Source organism: Zerene cesonia, chromosome 2 (assembly GCF_012273895.1).
Source record: "Zerene cesonia ecotype Mississippi chromosome 2, Zerene_cesonia_1.1, whole genome shotgun sequence".
NCBI lineage: Eukaryota > Metazoa > Arthropoda > Insecta > Lepidoptera > Pieridae > Zerene > Zerene cesonia.
The window spans coordinates 506,705-527,432 of record NC_052103.1 but is presented as its reverse complement, the minus strand read 5'-3'; the positions used below and the strand labels follow the sequence as shown (position 1 = coordinate 527,432).

General features: G+C 34.2%; 1 protein-coding gene across 2 annotated transcripts in view; it reads left to right on the top strand.

Annotated features, from left to right (window-relative positions):
- Positions 1-20,728, top strand: part of LOC119835829 (GAS2-like protein pickled eggs) — a 120,269-nt gene that overhangs the window by 39,845 nt on the left and 59,696 nt on the right. Inside the window, exon 1 of one of the 2 annotated variants that reach the window (XM_038360854.1) lies at positions 13,083-13,246. The exons of the other annotated variant lie outside the window; for it this stretch is intronic. The gene's annotated coding sequence lies outside the window, so the exon portion shown is untranslated. Of the gene's footprint in view, positions 1-13,082; positions 13,247-20,728 lie in introns of those variants that run through there. 2 annotated transcript variants of the gene reach the window in all.

Sequence of the window (20,728 nt, the reverse complement as noted above, 5' to 3'; positions counted from 1 at the left end):
CAATAAATATTTAAGTTACAACACGTGTGCAGTCTCCCCCAGTGTTTGTCACTAATTTTATGTGTGATACAGGAGCCGACTTTTCTTTTCACATATTTATTTTAAAAAAAGTTTTATTATTATAATTTGATCATAAAATCTATGTGAATGTGAAAGTTAAAGTACGATTTGTAATTTTTAGGGCAGGATTGGAAAATATTTTAGATTATATAAAACAAATTAGTCTGAAAGCGCTTGAAAGTTGATAAAGCTGTATAATCGCAAAAAAAAACGAAATGATACGATACAAATAATTCGGGTTTCCGTAGGCCCTTTTCGTTATCCTCTTCTTCCCAGTCCAGTCCTTTTTTACAGTCGTCAATCCCTTCTTTATCCTTTGGGTACCTTCTCATGGGGCAGAGGATTCAGATTCGCCCTTGAACATTCGCAGAGGCTTCGCGCTGTTCTGCTGATGTTCATGGACGATAGCGATGGCTTACCATCAGATGAACCGCCGGCTCAGTTACCCGCTATGACATAAAATGTGTACTAATATTTTAGAGATATAAAGTATTTTCAACCTTTTACGTTTGTAAGAAGTTATCTTTGGTATGTTCGGTACGGATACCTATAAAGCACTATCAGTAGTGACATTACTATTTCTTTTTGTCGCAGGTAAACCTGGGCAAAGGCAGGTCAAGCAGCTAGTACATTAGATACTTGTATATCTTTAGCTTTAAACTTTTCTTTATAGCTAAAAATATTTTCATGGAAATTGTCTGTTGCGTGTAATATATAAAATTTATTGTTTCAGGTAAGCTTCGACTACATTGTTGTTTCGTGATACACAAAATAATTAGGTAATCAGTACTTCGATAAGATGTCATGTATATCAACACAATTTCTATCAGCTTTATCATATTCTAATACGCGTCTTATGATTCATACATTTTTAAGTAACGTAAGCAATTGATTATATTTAAACTTACAGTGTATATAATCGTATCGTTTTCCATTTAACATTAAATATGAATATTCACAATATTTTGAAACAGAAATAAAATCAGATTCTCAATACCAATCGTCAGCCAGCTCCCTGCCTACTTAGTTAGGCGCAGTTTAGTGACCGGAGCCGTCTGCAAGTCTCGTTAACCGATCTAATGATAAAGCTTTTTGTTTTCACATGTGAACATTACTGTGCTTTTTAGTTGTTGTAACAGTTATTTATCTTGTTTTAGTTAAATATTCTATTATTTATAAAGCAAATTACAGGAGAAATTCGATATTAAAATATGTAGATTTTAACAACCAATAGACACGCTTTATAATAGACTCAACTTAAGTGCCTTACTTACACTTATACAGAACTAGCTGCGAGCCGCGATTTCACCCGCGTAAGTCCGTATCCCGTAGAAATATCGCGATAAAAAGTTGCCTATATGTTATTCCAGTTGTCCAGCAGTCTACGTGCCAAATTTCATTGCAATCGGTTCAGTGGTTATTTGCGTGAAAGAGCAACAAACACACACACATCCTTACAAACTTTCGCATTTATAATATTAGTGGGATATACGTAAGGAAATTACTTAATCCTGGCGATCCTAAGTTGGATAATAAGATAAACGCTTTGATCTTAACTCTGTAAATAAAATACAAAGGATATTTGCTAATTCAGGCTTTATGCTTTACCAAATTTCATAGAAATCCGATCAGCTGTTTCAGACATACATAGATATAGACATACATTTATTCGCACACAAGTACACACACAACTAACAAAAAAGACATAACACTGAACTTCATACAGGAAATATGAAACAAACATAAACACAGACACAACGTTTTCGAGTGAAAAAGTGTCAAACATACATCCATATATTAGATAAAAAAATGACATAAAAATATCTTAACGTATAGAATATCAAAAATAAAGCGGTGTTTAAACCGCAAACAAAAAAATCTAAAATAGATCAATTAATGTTATCTAAAAATAGATCCAGTGTAGTGTACTTGCTATCTGAAGTGGCCACAGTCCACCAATTAGCGACGTAGTTAATTTTAATTGGAACTGAATGAGCTCTATCGACATCCTTATAGAGATCCCGTTTCGTTTCAATCTGGATGACATCCGGCGTGAATGTTATACAGGGTGATGAAAAATTTGGGATGTTTTTTAGATACGATGAATGTATTCGAGTATATAGGAATAAGGAAAGATAACAGGATTGTAGATTTGTAAGCTATTCGCAACTCTGGAGATAATATAACTTTTATATTTACATAACTTGATCAAAAGGCTCGTTTCCTATTCCTTACCATTCTCCGTCCGTCTTTAAAAAACGAGGAGGCTATCACATCGATTGTGTTTCTTTGTTTGTTTTAACAAGTTTTCATTGTTGTATTTTCTTGTGTTTGATTTTACGCGAGTATTATACATTTAGAAATTAAAAACTTTATAACGGATTTTAAACGGGATTTATTCATTATATTATTAACCCGACGTTTCGATTAGGAGTCTCCCCGTGACCACGTTCGCTTTAAAGTGTTCGAAACGTCGGGTTAATAATATAATGAATAAATCGCGTTTATAATCCGTTAAAAGTTTTTAACTTCTAATTTTTCATTGGGTGGAACTTGCGATTTATATAATTTTTTTTTTATTTGATAATTTGGTTTGATAATTTGACACCGGTTTAGTTTTGTATAAAATAATTATTACAAACAAAAACACTCGTAAAAATGCAAAAAGCGAACTCCCTATATAATCTTTATCACAAATAGGTTACAGGGACAAAGCTGTAACAGATAAAAGTCAACGACCACCAAATTTGAACAGCACTGCCATTGTGTGATGTGGGGTGATCCCCTCCGATACAATGAGATGTTAAATCAGTGGTATTTGATACTTCAAAACATAGAGGACCTAGCTTTTCGTAGGCACTTATCCTACGAATCCTACGAATCCTACTAATATTATAAATGCGAAAGTTTGTAAAGATGTGTGTGTGTTTGTTGCTTTTTCACGCAAAAACTAATGAACCGATTGCAATGAAATTTAGTACGTAGATAGCTAGACAGCTAGAATAACATATAGGCAATTTTTTATCTCGATATTCCTACGGGATACGGACATACGCGGGTGAAACCGCCGGGCGCAGCTAGTCTCGCATAATGCCGTCAACTCACTTTAATATGGAGACAATATAAGATACCAGATTCCTGCTCTGCGCTGGTAGTCATTTAGCGTAAAGTAAATAATATAAACTATCCTATCTTTAAAGTTGGATCAAACTCCACTTGGTGTGCAAATTTGATTAACATCAGTTGAGTGGTCTAGGAGCAAATCGCGGACAAACAGCGTGACACGTTATTTATATTGATATATATTAAGTTTTTGCGCGTTTCTACCGTTTGTCAAAAAGACGCAAGTACGAATTCTGCCTCGTGATCAACCCTTTCTATTCTTTGAAAAATTTTTATTTATAAGGCATTTCAATGATATGAAACTAAATATTATAAAGCGTATTTATTTATTAACTTAGAATAGCCAACAATTTTTACACTTATACAAAATAAATATATATAAAAAATTTGATACAGATGCTAGTGCAAAAGATACTATACATTTAAAATGACTTATTTCGCTTAGCGTAATAAGAATTTGTTTGTAAGAACGTGCTAATCTCAGGAACTTTCGGACCGTTTTAAAAAATTCGTTCTGTGTTGAATCGATCATTTATGCAGAAAGGCCAGGCTCTAATGTCTGTACCACGTGAGTGAAACCGCCGGAGCGTAGCTAATAAAACTCTAAATTATAATTTTAGTCTTATTAAATTTACTAAATCGTACTAATTCAATCAACTATTTTGTAATACGGTTATTAAATATCAAAGACAAATTTAAACAAATTTACTTTAAGGGCAAAGGTCAATATAATTCTAAAAAAGTAGGTACAATAGGATTTTTTATTACACGTGTTTTTGCGAAGTAATTTTATTTCGTTTTCGCACCTGACATCATTGTGTCGGTCACACTTCAATATGACCTAATCAAATGTATAAGTTATGGTTTTAAATTGATTTTTCTGTGAGGATGATGTAATTGCATGGTAAATGAAGGTCAGACGTAAGTTTATGCGAACATTTGTAAGTAAAACCCATAAAAAAGTCATGCATAGAATGCAGAATATATTGACTTGCCTTTGATTATGTAATTGTACTAACTACTAAAACTATACTTCTATAATATAAAGCTAAACAGTTTGTTTGAATGCGCTAATCTCAAGAACTAGAGGACCGATTTAAAAAAAAAATTTACTATTGATCACGAGTGATCCCTTCCATACACTGCATATGTGTCACGAACGGAGCCGGGTGGATCGCTAGTGAAGTATTTAAAAAACACTCTGAACCGAATAGTATGCCATGTAAGTTTATTTGTTATTGACTAACATAGCAAAGACTGCACGATTGATATTATTACAAACCTACACATCGAATTGGTAACCTCCTTTTCCGAAATCGGTTAGTAAAATAAGTACCTCATGTCAAAACAGGATAAAGGGTTTCGATACATACTTATAATAAGTAAAAGTAAATAATTTACTTGCCTTATTCGAAAAAAAATCTATAAAAAACGTCCTAGACCCGAATGCAGTGGCGTGGGTTGCCCTAATTTACTTTCATTGCCAGCGGAAATTAAACTTTTGCGATAATATTTATGATTCATCAACATCACGACAATTGGAGACAAATCTCTTTATAATTATATCCTCTAATCCTACTAATCCTATCCTATCCTACTAATATTATAAATGCGAAAGTTTGTAAGGATGTGTGTGTGTTTGTTGCTCTTTTACGCAAAAAATACTGAACCGATTGCAATAAAATTTGGTACGTAGACAGCTGGACAACTGGAATAACATATAGGCAAATTTTTATCCCGATATTGCTACGGGGTACGGACTTACGCGGGTGCGATACACCAGATGTACACACATCCTTACAAACTTTCGCATTTATAATATTAGTAGGATATTCAGTTAAATATAATAGTCATAATCGACTCTGGCCAAGTGCGGTTGCCATTATCACAACATAGGCTTAATAAGCTCCCATGGCTTCTTCCCTAAAGGTCGTGGAGTGGGTTTATATATAGCAATCCATAGTCGCTAGGAATATAACACAGACTCAATAGGACAAGCGTAAATGCGAAAAACAACCGTAATATATATCCTTTTAACGGTAGATTTATTAACGGTAAAGTATTTAATATCGTTATAAACATATATTACCTATATAGGACATGTCCTCGATGGTTTTTATAGACGCCATTTTTTTTATTTACAAATCCGATTGTAGCGAAAAGATACGCATGTTTAAGTGTATTTGCACTATCGTTTAGATTGAAATAAATATTCAAACAGATTATTACCCATTTTCTGTTGTAAATGCACTAATATCATAAGGAGGAAAATTTTGTATGTTTGTAACATTTTCACGCAAAAATCACTGGACTTTGAAATTTATCTTTCTTAATTTTATTTATATAAAAAATAAATAAATATAAGAAATACAATATTTTCGACCCGTGAAAGAAATATGTAAGTGAAAGAATTATGTATCGAAAATTTTCCCATTACAAACTTATCTATATTACAACTAAGTCCACACGAAGTATGAGGATTATACAATGTGACATATGCTACGCCCCATGGCTTGTACGTTGTCCGTTTTGTGTTCGCCTTGACGCAAGGCCGGCCGGAAGGCATAACTAGTCTGTAGTTTACATCCTTCTCCATACTTGCCGTGGAAACGTATAGCGCAATCTAATTTGGATTTGCGAGATTCATCGTTAAAATTCGTTAAAAGTCGCTTTCCGCAGTCTGTGCTTCTGTATGTCTAGATCTTAAAAATTACGCAACACATTTTGAGGTTTTTTTAAATAGATAGAGTGGTTCGAGAGGAAGGTTTATATGTATATATCAGGTGTTATTGCACCCGTGCATAGTCAGGGCGGGTCGCTAGTATTATAATAAAAATTTACGTCCATTTAAGAAGATATAAGTTAATAGTAATTATATTTATTTTCAATTGCTATAAACTTCCGGCGAACGTCAAAATCGTTTAATTATTATATTGGTTTACATTATTCATAATACTTGTAATGTTAATTAAACTCTAGAAGAATCGATCTTTTTACATCATTTAGATATTTTTTATGTCATAGCGAGCAGCTGATCTGGTGGCTCGCGTGGTATGCGGTCACCACCGCCCATGAACATTTGCAGAAGTAATGTTTTAGCGACTGCGTTACTTGCTTTTAAGGAGAAAGGGGTAAGGAAAGAATTGAGGACTAGATGCGCCCCGCGGTTTCACCCGCGTAAGTCCGTATCCCGTAGCAATATCGGGATAAAAAGCCTATATGTTATTCCAGTTGTCCAGCTGTCTATGTACCAAATTTCACTGCAATCGGTTCAGTAGTTTTTGCGTGAAAGAGCATCAAACATACATACATCCTTACAAACTTTCGCATTTATAATATTAGTAGGATAGGATAGGAGTATTAAGAAGAACAGACTGGAAAGGGAGAGGAAAAGGACACAGGCTGGCCTCCATATGAATTTCATATCAAATTTGTTAAGGACAAATAAGGTTCAGTAAATTACATATCAATCAAGTGTTTATGACCTATCGGATAGGGCATTATAGTGCTATATCTAATAAGTGATCTTATTACTTCTATAACAATGATTTAAGACTGCTTTATAACTATTATTTTTATTGAATATAAATTCTTACATCACTTGGCGTTAGATAATTGTACGTAATTTAATTATAATAATTTATTCCATTGATACAACTCAGTAGATATATGCAATTATTGCATTTAACATTTAAATGCACCATAAGTTGTTTAATAACACTGTATTATTATTATTTAGCTGCTTCCTGCGGCTGCGCATGCGTTTACTGCGATGAAAAATAAACTACTGTTTACTCGATCTGGAGCATACCAGCTCTGCTCCGCGATTTTACGCGCAGACCACCCAAAGTTTCGATACTTTAGAGGCTAAGTGAAAAATGCAGCCTATGTTTCATTCTGGGTTTTTAATTATTGTTATCATTTCAAATAACATCATCTACTTCGGTGATGTGGTTTCGGTGATGAGATAAGTCAACAAGTTTCTGAGAGTAGTATATTAATACAGCATCAGGTTTATATTATTATATTTAGTCTATTAATGGGATGTAAATGTGAAATTTTATTCGAAACGGTTTAGCTGGTCTGGTGTGATTAATTAACAAACGTTGGATTGATTGAAGTTACAGTTGCTTTTATTCCATATATACATTAATATTATCTGAGTCACTGTTTTAATAATTTGGTATTCAAGTAATAACTTCCTACTATAAATTATCAACATTATAATATACCAACACAGCATGTGTTTATTACTTTAATATCATAAAAACTGAAATAAGTATAAGCATTTCCATTTTCCTGTATAATGATTTAAATATTAAAGATAATGTCTTTAATTTAAAACTTAGATTTTAAATAAAAAAATTACTTTTACTCCTTAAATTATAAATGTTAAAGCAAGACCTCTGTAGTACTTTTGTGTTATAATCGACTCGTACACACAAAGGACAAAGTTTTCAGTTTGCGCTTGAAAGCTTATCGCCCAAAATGGCTTAACAGATTTAAGTGAAATATGGCACGCAGATAGTTTATAACCTGATTAACACTCGAGACGCTCTAATCTAAAGTGACAAAGCTCAATTTGAACAAAGCTGTATCTTTTCAGCTTCGTTAGATTGTACTAGATACAATCTACGTATATTTTTCAAAAATACCTATAAGTTACACATTTATTTCAAAAGCAGACAGAAATAAACTTAATTTAACAGAACAAAACTAAATATATACACCATAAAGAAATAAATACAATACTTCAACACATTTAACAACCAGATATCGCAATAAATCTGCGAAATCACATTAAAATGTAATAACTTGTATTAATATGGAATCATCAATGCAATCGACAAGGTCAAGGTTACCGTTTCCGAAATTCCCTTTATAGACCGAAATAATTTTTAAATATCAGGCAAGTGCAGTCCGTCCGGCAATCGGGCAACGACCTTACATAAAGTATTTCCCTATATAGTTTGGCGCCACGAATGCGTCGCCGCGTAAGATATGCAGCGGGGTGCCACCGGGGACTGGACTTGCGCCAAAATTGTTTTTCAGCTATGCGTTTGAATGTTTAGCTATTTCTACCGGTAATTAAATTAAGTGAGTTCTCATATTAAACTGTTGCAGAGGTGTGTCAGGTTGCGTGATCGCTATTTATATAATTCGAGATAAGCCGTCCTAATTATGTGAACGAAGTCTCGGGGGAAGTGAGTAGTAAATAAATCACGACATGAATCCCTTTAATATCTGCAAGTCTCATGACGATGAAAAAAAATTAGAATCATCCAATAGATTAAACTATGCGAAAGTCCACAAAAATTATATTATCTATACATATAATAATATTGAAATAAAATAAAATTGTATTATGGTTCATTCGTCGCGATTCTCAATCTGAAATAATTTGAGAATAGAATTTAAATAACCTATTTTTCTTGCTACGATCATTTCTATTCCCATATTCATATTTCTTATTAACATACCACTTTTGAAATGCGGATGAAACGATAGAGATTTATGTTTTAGGAATGCTGATGCGGATTATTATCTATGTAAAGATAAGTGTTTAACTTGTACAAGATAAACAGACAAACTTTACGTAATAAGTCATGTTTGGTAAAAGCGTATAACTTTCTGAAATTATAGGCGATATTATACGTACTTAAGAGACTATTTAAATGGATCTTTCTTATCCACACTATTTATATAGTTGGAGTATAATTCAGTTGTATTACTAAAAACAATTCACATGTCAATTAATGATAAATTGTAAAAGTTTTAATGAGGAAGAAAATTCAAATAAGGCTTAAATTAAATAAAAGAAAAAAATGGATAAAAAGAAAAAAAGGGATAGTGAATAAAATTGGCATTGTCCAAAAAAATTAATTTTGCATCGTAATAAAGTAGTCTGTTATATAGAATACTAGCTGCGCCCCGCGGTTTCACCCGCATAAGTCCGTATCCTGTAGGAATATCGGGATAAAAAGTTGCCTATATATTATTCCAGTTGTCCAGCTGTCTACGTACCAAATTTCATTGCAATCGGTTCAGTAGTTTTTGCGTGAAAGAGCAACAAACACACACACACACACACACACATCCTTACAAACTTTCACATTTATATTATTAGTACGATATGATATATTTTATGTAGCATCATACAGACCATAAGTAATAAATTGACGAAATAAGAATATCAGAAATGTCGAACACGTGGACAGGTGCAAAATATCTTGCTAAATTTACTTTTAACTGTTCGGAATTTGATGAAGGTTGACATTATGTACCAGTTAATTGACATTTTTTATCTGTATTTAAATTTTGAACCATTATACAAACTACATTTTAAACGGTAATAACTTCGCCCCTTTCAGTACTATAATTTTTCAATACTTTTAAGGTGTGTTATAAGAAGTAGTAAAAAGCAGTGGTGGCTCAGTTGTGAGAACCTCGGACTTCAAAATCGATAAGTCGGGGTTCGAGACCGGGTGAGCGTGCAGGAAATATATTGATTTTTCAATTTATCTGCGCATGTAGATAATATCACCACTGCTTAAAACGGTGAAGGAAAACATCGTGAGGAAACCGGCATGTCCGAGAATCAAAAGTTCGACGACATGTGACATCTGCCAACCCGCACTTGGCCAGCGTGGTGGATTATGGCCTAAACCCTCATAGGAGGCCTGTGTCTCAGCAGTGGGAACATATAAGGGCTGATGATGATGATGATGATAAGAAGTACAGATTAGGGAACTGTTAATTACAAATTTTACAAAAAATTAAATAAAACAAATACAAAAATTAATTGTAAGTACATAATATTTAAGCTTTGTCCGTAAAATAAAAGTGAAAAAGGTGATTGAAAACATGCACGCGAGCAGAGCCGGGTAAAAAAGCTAGTAAACTTTAAGGTGCATTTACACAAACGCGCAAATAGCCAGACGATAGCTAACACGAAAGTGTAAATGCACCATTAGAGTGGATATAATTGATCCACCTGAGCTCGTCACCTAGCTGGCTTCCGCAGTCTTCATAATTAGTCACGGCGACGCGTCAACACTTCTGAAATACGACGCTGCTTTCGAAAGATGAAGCAAATTAAACCAAAAATACTTTTATCTACATTCTATACTAATACTAGCTGCACCCGGCAAACGCTGTTCTGCCTTACTCTTATCATTTAGGGGTATGAAAAATAGATTTTGGCCGATTTTCAGACATACACAACGTGCACACAAAGTTTCATCCAGTCCAGCCGTTACGGAGGAGTTTGGTAACTAAAATTGTGACACGGAAATATTATATATATAAGATTATAAAGAGGATTTTGTATGTTTGTAACGTTTTCACGAAAACCACTGGACTGATTTCAAACATTCTTTCAGCATTAGAAATATGCAACTTCACTTATACTATGCTTTATATGTAGCACGAGCGAAGCCATGGCGAATCTAAGAAAAAATTATGAAGAGAACTATATAGAGCTGTTAAAACTTCCACAAACCTGTGCAGCATTGTTGCGTTTTGGTAATTTTCATTAACTACCGATTACCTTAATCTCTCTATCAAGCCCTAGATACCGAGAAATTTAATACATTGAGCGACCACATGCGGTCAGCTGGCGCCAAGCATAATTCAAACGCGCCTAAGGGTCAGCCATCTTTAAAAGGACAATTGCTATTCCAAACCCTAAAAAGATCTGTTCTTAAAGTTCTAGAACAAGTTGTTAGCGCTAATATTATAAAGAGGATATATGTATTTGTGTATGTTTGTAACGTTTTCACCGCAAAAACTGCTGGATGGATGAAAAAAATTCTTATATCATTAGCAAGCTACATCTTCACTGTGTGACATATGCTATATATGTACCATGGGCGAAACCGGGGCGAACAGCTAGATATATGGATGATAACGCCAGTCATATTTTCTGCGACTGTAGTAACCAGTATATGGAAATCTCAACACATTTTGTAAAATAAAAATGAAGTACTTGTTAGTTAAAATTAGGAGTATTTGAAAAATAACATGAAAACAGATTTTCGAAAAAACATTCGGAAAATGTAGTAAAGAAAATGTATTTTTTATGTCATAGCGGAGCGAGTGGTTCGCCTGATGGTAAGCGATCCACCGCCAATGAACATTCGCGGAGGTAGTGCCTCTTTTTCTTTAACTTTTTTTTAATGTCAATCTTGTATAGATACCCACGATCCCCGGGGAAGGGGCCGTGGGTCATGTCGAATTCTGACCGGCCAGAACCCCACTGTGTTCCGTCGAGCCGCTTCAGTGAAGGGGCCACGGGAGCTGCTTATAATTTGTCCACAACAGAGATAGTGCCTCTGCGAATGCGCTGCCCGATTTTATGGTAAGCAATAAGGAAAGATTGTCGACGGGTCAGGGGCCACTGGCTGCCCCATTCACCATACGAAGAATAGTAACATGCTATTACTCCACGCCGATCTTCTGTGGGCTGTGGTTGGGTGGGATACTTCCTCGTTGCGAGCTGGCCCAATTCGTGCCGAAGCGTGCCCAACTCCCACATAAACAATATCGTATCCTACTAATTCTATCCTTCCTAAACCTACTAATATTATAAATACAAAAGTTTCTAAGCATGTGTGTGTGTTTGTTGCTCTTTCACACAAAAACCACTGAACCGATTGCAATGAAATTTGTTACGTAGATAGCTGGATAACTTGAATAACATATAAGCAACTTTTTATCCCGATATTCCTACGGGATACGGACTTACGCGTATTACTATGTCATAATATCATAAACTATTCTTATTAGACTTTTGTAGTGTGCAATTCTTAGAATATAAAATCGATATAAATCACAATTCGTTTCTTTTTCTGGGGAAAGGTAAAATCATTTAAACATAACAAATAATAACAGCCAATTAATTTCATAATCAGCCATTACGTGTAACAGAAAGTTTGTGAAATAATATACCTGTGATAATACAAAAAAATATGTTTTCCCACATTCACTGGTTTTCTAAATTAACAATGGCGACTTTTAATTGTTCAGTGAGAGCACTGTGGCAGCTTTGTTAAAGGTTTTGTTAGCCGACTCTAAAAAAGAGGTTCTGATGCGAGATTAAAACGACTTTTCGTGATAAATAATCGCGAACCTATCCTATGTTAGATCAAGAATATTGTTAATTAGCCAGAACGTAATATTTAAACTTATTATATAACTTTTATTTAGAAATACATATTTAAAAAGTAACATTATTCTAAAATAGTGATATCTGTCAGGCATTGTTGTTGTACGAAGAAATAATATTATTTTAGACGTAACTGAAACATTATATCACTTTAAATTTAATATTAAAATAATATTAAATTGAATATCATATAGATATCAATATATAATATATAATAGATATCAAAGGGCGGGCCCTTTCATCTCAAACCTTTCATTTCAAAGTCAGACTCCCTCTTCAACTAGAAAACAGTTGATGATCTTCAAATGGGTTCAAAAAGAACGCATCTAATGGCTTTTAATAGAAACTGAAGTGTTCAAAACGGATATGAAATTTTAAATATATACAATTATTTCTATTTCCTTCTTCATTTAAATCAATAAATATAAACGTGACGAACTGCTTTACTTTAATAACGTTGGTTATAGATACGATAAGCTTCAAAACTTGCTCCGAAAATGTGTTCTCTCAAAACCTTATAAAGGTCCAAAAAACCTCCCTATCATCGACGGGACGGGCCTCCGCTGCCACATTGTATTGCAGATGTTCAGGTAGCTAACCAAAACGAGAAAGGCGCAAGGCCAAGTCTAAACCATATTTGATCAAAAAACACCACTGAGATAAATCTCGAAATTGCATTCTTCAAGGCCACCTGCTTGTTGACTGCGCACACGCATCCCGACGCACGCGCCAACTCAATCAAGCCAGTCTGCCACCAGCGCTCGTAGCAAGCGCGCGTGCCGTTGCAATTTAATCGCTCGCGTCTTTAAATATCCGCGATAATTCAAGTGCTGTGTACCTTACTTAAAAACGGATTTTATTTGTGCCGTGGACCAGCGAGTTTCTTTATATTCAAAGGTAATTTTGTGTTTTATGCCGAATTTTATTATTTATTTGTTTTAATATGATTCAATATCGAAAAGAGTCATTGTATCGTATTGTGTCGCTTAAGGATCCTTATCGCGTCCTGTACTTGTTCGGATAGTAATAAATTTTATCATTTACGTCACAGCTTAAAATTATTGATTAAATTTTAATGTTTTGTAATTTAGGACAGCTGTAATCTATATGGCTACTACGATATTTGCTTAATCATAGATAAATATATCATCGTAATTCTAAGATAATGATACGTATGATCTAAGAAATTTATGAGGCATTTTTATTGTTTTTTAATTGCCATTATAAGTGTAAAAGCTAAATGTTCTTATGCCTATTTACTTAACCAATTAAGAGCGTAGCAATTATTTTTATACCGTCAATAGTATTTCAATACGGCGAAAGATTGTTTTTTTTTTTTGTTATAATTAATTAATATTCGAAATCAACAAGGAGTCGCTTGTAATTCACGAAAACTTGGATAAATCGTCATTTTTACAGTTTTTCAAATCGTTTTTATGCGGCGTGCATTAAATTAGAATTAAGTTGAAATAGCGATTATAAAATAAATTCCTATATTTTGTTGCAGTATATTTTACAATGTTTATGGTATTATTATTTAATCAAAGTTCATGTTGTATAAATATAGAAGTTTTATTACTCAGTATGCTAATATGGCGGGTGATAATTGTCCATAAATTTTAGGCAGCATATTAGAATCGGACATTTTTATAACTTTATGTTTCGCTTCCAGTAAATAATAAACATTTTGATTTGATAAATTGCTGAGCGGTGTTTATAGTACTTATATACAAAGTATAGGCAATGTACACTGATGACTACTGGTTACTCATAATCCATATTTTTTCCGATACAAGGAATAAAATGATTCAAATAAAGGTTAGGAAGTAGGTATGTTTATTAACTCCCTAAAATAATCTATGAATAATGTATTTCCAGCATTTATTATGTTCCAAAAACCCAATAATGCATAATATCTACATAAACAAGTTAGGTGTTAAGGCTTTCTTAACAAATCAGATAAGAATTTTCAAATGTAAAAGTCACCAAACTTTTAAGCATATTTAAGTCTTGTCAAATTCCTTATAACAACTGCAATCTTCAGGCTGTTTAAACATTCTTTAAATGTTTTCACTTGAAATATAAATACAGATTAAAACGTTTCTGAGTTGAGACGCGTCCTGGGGAGCGCCATGTCTGTCCATGATTAAAATTAGATCGGACAAAATTGTCGTTGAATGGAATTCGTATTTTGAAATTCGAATTTCGCCGAATTCAGCCGTTTAAAAAAATATCGTCAAAAGAGGCTATATTCATGGAGTTTTTATATATATGATGTATTTACTTTCTAATTCTTTATGACATTTAGTAATTTATTCTAATCGCTTAAGGGTTATTAATGTAATCATTTGTTTGATATTTCCCTATCAATTTATCATCGTAAACTATAAAATTGATATACAATCATTGTGCGGAACGATAAATCGATTAATTGTTTATGTGTGTAAATAATTTCCTCGTATGTTTTATTACCTTCGACTGTTTACTTTCTATGACTATCCTTTTATTCATCGAAATACTGAACTGTCTACAAAACTAGTTGGTGTTACCAGCTTCTTTAGTGATATCTTGCTGAAAAATGTTATACTAATTTCGAATATCAATCGATTTTGTTGGAGAGAGTAATAAACGTACATCTATTCTCACAATATTTTACGAGTATTTTATTATTAGAATGAAATACAAATTTATCTACCGACTTCAAAAAAGGAGGCTCTCAATACGACTGTATTTTTTGTGATTGTTACATCAGAACTTTCGACCGGGTGAACCGATTGTGATAATTGTTTTTAATTGCACTTTTTACTATTTTATTAAGGATTCCTATTTTTCCTTTATTTGAATTTGAATCTTTATTTGAATGTCAAACACATGTACCTTACTCATACACTATCAAATAAAATTGAGTCCTTATCAATGATCATTTTATCAGACAACAACTGAAAACAACATTGTATATCAATTTCTATTATTTTTATAACATTATCATGTAAATTTCAATATCTGTTAAAAATTATGTAACTCGCAATGAATCTGACTCTGTATTTTTAATCATCATTGTATTCTTAAAATTTATTTGTTAAATTACATCCAGATTTTTATATCCAATCACACTATTTCACTTCACACTAATATAAATAATATAATAAATGTGAAAGTTTGTTTGTTTGCATGTTTCTCGGTCAATCACGCTGAAACTACTGAACGGATTTTGATGAAATTTGGTATACAAACAGGGTATGCAGGGTGTGAAAGGATCCCTTAATCTTTTATCACGATTAAATGCTCCCTTGGGTTAAAAAGGGGACCTTGATATCCGGTCGGAGCCGGGACGAGCGCCTAGTCCTAAATAAATAAATAGTATGTCATATATTAAGAATTATATACAAGGATTACAAAATCGCATCTTATAATGTCGGAAATTAATAAATATTTAATTACGGTATAAATTAATGATAATATTTCCTTATTTACGTTTGAGACAAGGGCCAGTTGTGTGTAATTACTTTTAAATGCATATGACCTTATGCATTGTAAGAACTAGACATTCATACATCCATTTAATTAGTTATTTTTACATAATAGTATTATGTTTATCCGTAGATTATGTGCGTAAAGTTAACTCGTGAAACTATAATTTACCATTTAAAAATTTGTTATCAAATTTCGTCAATTATATCTCTTATATATAAAAATCAATTGCTGTTTATTAGTCTCGCTAAAACTCGAGAACGGCTGAACGGATTTATCTTATCTTGCTCTTCAAATATCCGTGTAGGTCTAGGGAACGGCTTAAAAGGTGAGAAAGATGGGGGAAAATATGTCAAAATAATAATTTATGGCGTTACGAATTTCGCCGGGACAGCTAGTAGATTATAAAATGTATTTCTTGGAGTTTTTAAGTTAAATCCTCGGAAATACTATACCCTTTATCTTAACTAATATTATAAAGAAAATGTTTTGAATTCTATTGTCGTATTTCTGTGTAGCACGCAACAGAAATTTAGTATAACAGTATCGTAATAGAATCATCCGTTTCTTAGGTACCTAGTATAAATTGAAAACTTTTATGCAGGGAGTCTTTTCTACACAATATATCGGTCGTGATGTTGCCGCTTGTTAAAATAGAAATATGCCAATGAAATGAGTGACAGGAAGAAATGGCGAAACGAAAATATACCGATAGGGTTGCCAGTTCATTTTTATAAAAATAACTACCTAAATTCGGAGAAGTTTAATAGATGTTATTATACATATAAACCTTCCTCTTGAATCACTCTATGTATTAAAAAACCCAATCAAAATCTGTTGCGTAGTTTTAAAGATTAAGGCATACATAGGGACATAGGGACAGAGAAAACGACTTTGTTTTATATTATGTAGTGATAATATTTTTCGTCGATCTCAAAGTAGTTCTTGTTCTAAATCTTTCGCTTAAAAAGTCATTCATGAATATATTTTATTTTTTTTACGATTGAGTATTTTTATGCTTTTGAAATAAGTTGTATGGATATACTTAAGTTCTTTTAAGCATTCCATTTATCGATTGAATAAAGTTGCAGTTTCTCAATCTGCACTAATATTATAAAGAGGAAACTTTTGCATTTTAGTATGTTTGTAACCTTTTCACACAAAAATCACTGGACAGATTTGAAAATTTCTTTCACCTTAGAATAGGCTTTATATGTGGACATAAGCTAACACCACGGGCGAAGTCGGGGCGAACATAATCTTAGACGCAGAGGTGATTGACTGACTGATATATCAACGAACCGCGCAAACTGCTGTATCGATCCGAAATTTGGAATGTTGGAGTGCGGACGCAGAGGCATCTCTAAAGTATCTTGAAAACTTCTCCCCCTAAGGCCGGGTTCCCACTACGCCGGACCGGCAGATCTGCCGCGCCGGTTTATCTGCCGGAAGGGCTAGTGGCTGTACAATTTATATGAAGCTATTCACATTATCCCGGGTCCGGTATTTTTGCCAAACCCGGCATTTTTACCGAGTGTTTGGCAGCGTTCCCACTACGCCGGACCGGTAGATCTGCCGAAAACCGGACGCCGGACAGAGTGTTCACATTAGATCGGATCCCGGAAGAAATTCAGACAGTCAAGTACTTGCCTCAGTTGAATTTGGACCTGCGCGCACAATGGACGACGAAATTGTTGTGTTGTGGTGGTATCTTAATAGAAGGCAAAATAAAAGAAAACATTGGGTACACCCTATTTTACGGGAAAGATTTTCACTTGGAACATTTGATACATTAATGGGTGAACTTAGAAGAGACGAATCAAAGTTCTTCAATTATTTTCGAATGACAGCAACCACTTTTGACGAATTACTGGGACGACTAGACATAAGAGTACGAGATACAAGTTTCAGAGAATGTATTTGCCCAGAACAAAGATTAGCCATATGTCTAAGGTAATATTATTTTATGCACTAGATTGCGTAATAATAGTTTTGACGTAGGTACCTACTTAAGACTGAATGAATGAATGAATATTTACTATGTATGTATGTTTGTTTGATGAAAGTGAATATATATAATGTGTGTGTGGGGGAGGGTGTATGTATTTGATAATCATTATGAATTAAAAATGCAAATAACTTATTTAAGTATTTATTTGTACTCAAACTTAAATCCCTTCAAAATCTAAGTAATCTGAGTCTTGGGAATGTATGGAATGATTACTAGATGCTGATGGCGAAGCTGGATTCGGATTCGATGTCTGAGATGAAGTTGATGGTATAGATGTTGGTGCCTGTTGATTGCTACTATTATATTGCGTAGAGTATCCAGGGTTGTGTTGATCTTGCATAGGTGTTGCCTGTTGATTGACGCTATTATGTGTGTAGTATCCAGAATACTGATCTGGTCCGGTCATCTGATTATATGAATCACGCCAATGTCCGTAATTTGGTCTCTCATAATTCCTACTTTTAATTTTTTGCAACATTGTCATGACGTTAGCTTGAAATTCTAAAGTCTCTTCGATAGTTAAAGTGTTCAAGATTGGTATAATGCCTTTGAAGAAAGACAGATGATGGTTTTCCTTTTCTGGGTTTATTCTGGAGTCCAAAAACTTTACCATCCTGTCATTTACCTCTTTATTATCAATTTTTCTTTTATCTTTAATTAAAGGTGAACGAAAATCTGATTCCATGCCTACTTCAGTCTCGGTTCTTACTTTTTTTGAAACTGACTCATGTGGTGGTCGAGGTTCGGAAACTTTTTTCAAAAACATTAATTGCTCGTGATATAAATAATTTCGTGTCTTTTTGGCCGAAGATCCAGATTTAGACTCATCTTTTTGTTTCTTTACTGTCTTAAGCCACGAATCTCGTATATTATTCCATTTAGTGGAAACCTGTTTTCCTGAAATCAATAAAAAAATATCATTAAACAATACAATTTCTTTCTTGGTGACGTATAAAGTAATAATGTATTAACAAAAAATACTTTTTTTTAGATATTTAGCTTCAGGATGTTCATTCAAAGAAATACATTACTCATACAGGGTAGGCGTTTCGACAATAAGTAAACTAATAAAAGAAATGACCCACGTCATTTGGGAAAACCTAAAGACAGATTTCCTTAAGCTGCCTGATACTGAGAGAGAATGGGAGGACATCGCTTCAGGATTCGAAAGAAAAGCCAACTTTCCTCACTGTCTTGGAGCAGTAGATGGCAAACATATCAGAATTTTGAAACCAGCCAAGAGTGGTTCTATGTTCTTTAATTACAAGGAGTATTATTCTTTTGTATTAATGGCAGTTGTCGATTCAGAGTACCGATTTATTTTTATTAGTGTGGGCTCATATGGCAAGGAATGCGATTCTACTATATTAAAGGATAGTACATTTTGGCAAAAGATCAATGATGGTACTTTAAATGTACCAAAGCCTAGACCGCTTCATGAAAACTTGCACGAAGAATTACCGTTTATACTTGTTGGCGATGAAGGCTTTGCTTTAACACCTAATCTCTTACGTCCATATGGAGGTACACATTTGAATACTGAAAAAAAGATTTTTAACTATAGACTAAGTCGAGCAAGAAGGTATGTTGAGTGCGCTTTTGGTATTCTGGCAAATAAGTGGCGAATAATGCATCGAGCTATAGATCTGAACGTAGACACAGCAATTCAAGTAATTAAAGCTTGTACAGTCTTACATAATTTTGTAAGAGAAAAAGATGGCATAAATTTTGAAAGTTACCAAAATATAGAACATAGACAAGAACAAGAAACGACACCCATGAATCGGAATGTGTCGAGTCGAGGTGGCCCTAATGCCAACGCTATACGAACATCATTTACTAATTATTTTGTTTCGGATATTGGTTCCGTTCCGTGGCAGGCAGCAGCTATAAAATAAAATTTATCAATGCATTTACATTTTATCAATAAAACATTAAAAACTCACCATACTGTTTTCTTTCTTTTTCATCCAGTTCATCGAAGTTTGGTTTCAGTATTAAACATACTTCACGCCATGCTGTTAACTTTAAGTTTTTGTCTTTATAGACGTCTTCGGTCTTATCCCACAGAACAGGTCTCTCTTGGACAAGCGTAATTAAAGTTTCTGCTTGAATATCCATGCTAAACGTCTACTTTTACCAGAAAATGCGAGCCGAATGACGTGAGTGGAACACGGGCGGGGCGAGGGGAGCACGAGCGGGGCGAGCGAGGGACAGATACCGGCACAAACTCGTTCACATTACTCCGGGCCCGGTCGTTCTACCGGCATGTCGTAGTGACAAAACGCTCGGTAAAAATGCCGGGCTCGGCAAAAATGCCGGACCCGGGATAATGTGAATAGCTTCATATAAATTGTACAGCCACTAGCCCTTCCGGCAGATTTACCGGCGCGGTAGATCTGCCGGTCCGGCGTAGTGGGAACGCTGCTTTTTGTCACTACGAATTGCCGGTAGAACGACCGGGACCGGAGTAATGTGAACGAGTTTGTGCCGGTTTAGACATATGGCTAATCTTTGTTCTGGGCAAATACATTCTCTGAAACTTGTATCTCGTACTCTTATGTCTAGCCATCCCAGAAAATCGTCAAAAGTGGTTGCTGTCATTCGAAAATAATTGAAGAACTTTGATTCGTCTCTTCTAAGTTCACCCATTAATGTTTCAAATGTTCCAAGTGAAAATCTATCCCGTAAAATAGGGTGTACCCAATGTTTTCTTTTATTTTGCCTTCTTTTAATCAACTTCAATTCAAGCACTTTCAAAACTGACTGTCTGAATTTCTTCCGGGATCCGATCTAATGTGAACACTTTGTCCGGCGTCCGGTTTTCGGCAGATCTACCGGTCCGGCGTAGTGGGAACGCTGCCTAATGTGAACGAGTTTGTGCCGGTTTAGGCCGG